Source organism: Clupea harengus, chromosome 7, assembly GCF_900700415.2.
Source record: "Clupea harengus chromosome 7, Ch_v2.0.2, whole genome shotgun sequence".
In the NCBI taxonomy this organism is placed as follows: Eukaryota; Metazoa; Chordata; class Actinopteri; order Clupeiformes; family Clupeidae; genus Clupea; species Clupea harengus.
Window position 1 is genome coordinate 2,616,276 of NC_045158.1, and position 1,749 is coordinate 2,618,024.

The window sequence follows — 1,749 nt, forward strand, 5'->3', positions numbered from 1 at the left end:
CATGCACGCTGCGAGAGAGAGAAGCTGCTCTGTTCTGCTTTGCCTGGGGGATCCGCTCTGCGCAGCAGAAGTTGGGAGAAGTTTGGTCCTGTCGGCGCACAGTCAGAGAGAGCGCGTCTGTGTGTGAGGGGGGGCGCACCCCGCCTGGCCTTTTAAACTCGGTGTCCCACACCCCTCTCTCCCACCCCCTGAACAGAGCCCCATCCCCCCGAAAACACCAACCCCCTCCTCCTGGCTGTGATCCCCCCACTCGGCTCCATCGCCCCCCTCCCCTCGACTCCCACCCGCGCCGAGCTCCGGCTGCGCTTGGAGAGTCAACACCAAATGACTTAACAGTGTTGTTTTTCTTAATGAAAAAGTAATGGCCTTCGAGTCTTTCAAGTGAGATTACGGTTTTATCTGCGACCGCACACCACCGACGTGCAGCACTGATAGTAGGAGCTGAAAGTAAGGTAATTAACAAATAGGCTCATTTAAATGGACATGAGGAGATTGCAGCGAAAAAGCAATGCGGCAGTCAACATTCCTCAATATTTCTTATAACCCCACTTTGCAACGATCTAAGCCTTATGATTTTATTGGCTAAAAACATAACGGCCCTGACTTGACGCTAAAATTGAATTAGCGAGAGAGCGTCTGGAAGAACCTGGGGCGTTTGACTCATGAACCTGTCTTTTAATGTACCTCTCGGTAGCAGTAAAAATAATGAACGTAAATGCCTTTAAAATCACCGCATCCAGGTAGACGGGGTCTATACCTGCCAGAGATAACAAGTCCGGGCAGGTATGCTACTGCATTTCTTTGCATATGCACGTAAAAGTTTGGGTCGTCGAAACGACAATGTTGAAGACATGGTGTTAAGTGTCGTGCATTGTGATTTCCTATGCGGTTTGGCACTCAAACATTGCGTGTGGGTGTCAACCAGTCACTTCAAATAGCCTACTTCCACAACCGGGACATGGTTTTAATATAATTCGTCAAAATTAGTAGGCTAGTAAATTTCTGATATGAAAAATACAGTAATTCTCAGAGACGTTATTTTTGTTTGTGATTCATGTTTTTCTTTTCTTTAGGTAGCCTGCTTGCGGTCGTATAAATTGATAGACAGATTTGTCTTATGAATCGCCTTCAGTTATATGTAAGGGTGATTCGTTCAATCAAATAGAATATCAAACAAATGTGGCATTGCAAAGCACGAAGGGGCTGATCATCAGCAATAAGCCAAAGTTAACATTCCTACTGATTCGTTGATTAAGTGGCCAACATGCGGCTCAAAGGATGTGAGAATTTAATTCTCACATTTCAGGATTAATTTCCATGATAATAAGGGAGGCAAACTCGCAAAATAAACAACAACAACAAAAGGAAAGCGCACATTCGCCCATAAACTGCTCTCGACAACGACCTGTCGTTCGCATTTAACGCCCTATTTGCGATACTTAGGGGGTGGTTATCCAAAACGGAAAATAACCAACAGTATCTAGGCTTAGTAAGCTCCTCGTGGCCTTCAAGGTGCTGAAACTTGCGGACTTTCCTTTGCATCCTTTGAACAACAACATTTGGCCCCGTGTCTAATCGTGGATGTTTACTGACACCACAGGAAAAAATCTATGGGTTCATAGATTTTAGGTTTTATCCTCCCTCATCATACACGCACACACAGGGTTCACCTTACACAATTAGGCTAGTTCGTGTAGTTAGAATCGGCGTGAGGTGTGAACCAGCGCACAAGGGTATGTAAAACAAGGT

General features: G+C 45.5%; 1 protein-coding gene across 1 annotated transcript in view; it reads right to left on the reverse strand.

Moving 5' to 3' along the window:
• Positions 1-656, reverse strand: part of LOC105910601 (apelin receptor A) — a 2,026-nt gene extending 1,370 nt beyond the window's left edge. Inside the window, exon 1 of the mRNA XM_012839325.3 lies at positions 1-656. This exon is cut by the window's left edge and continues 1,370 nt beyond it. The gene's annotated coding sequence lies outside the window, so the exon portion shown is untranslated.
• Between the last annotated feature and the right edge of the window lie 1,093 nt (positions 657-1,749).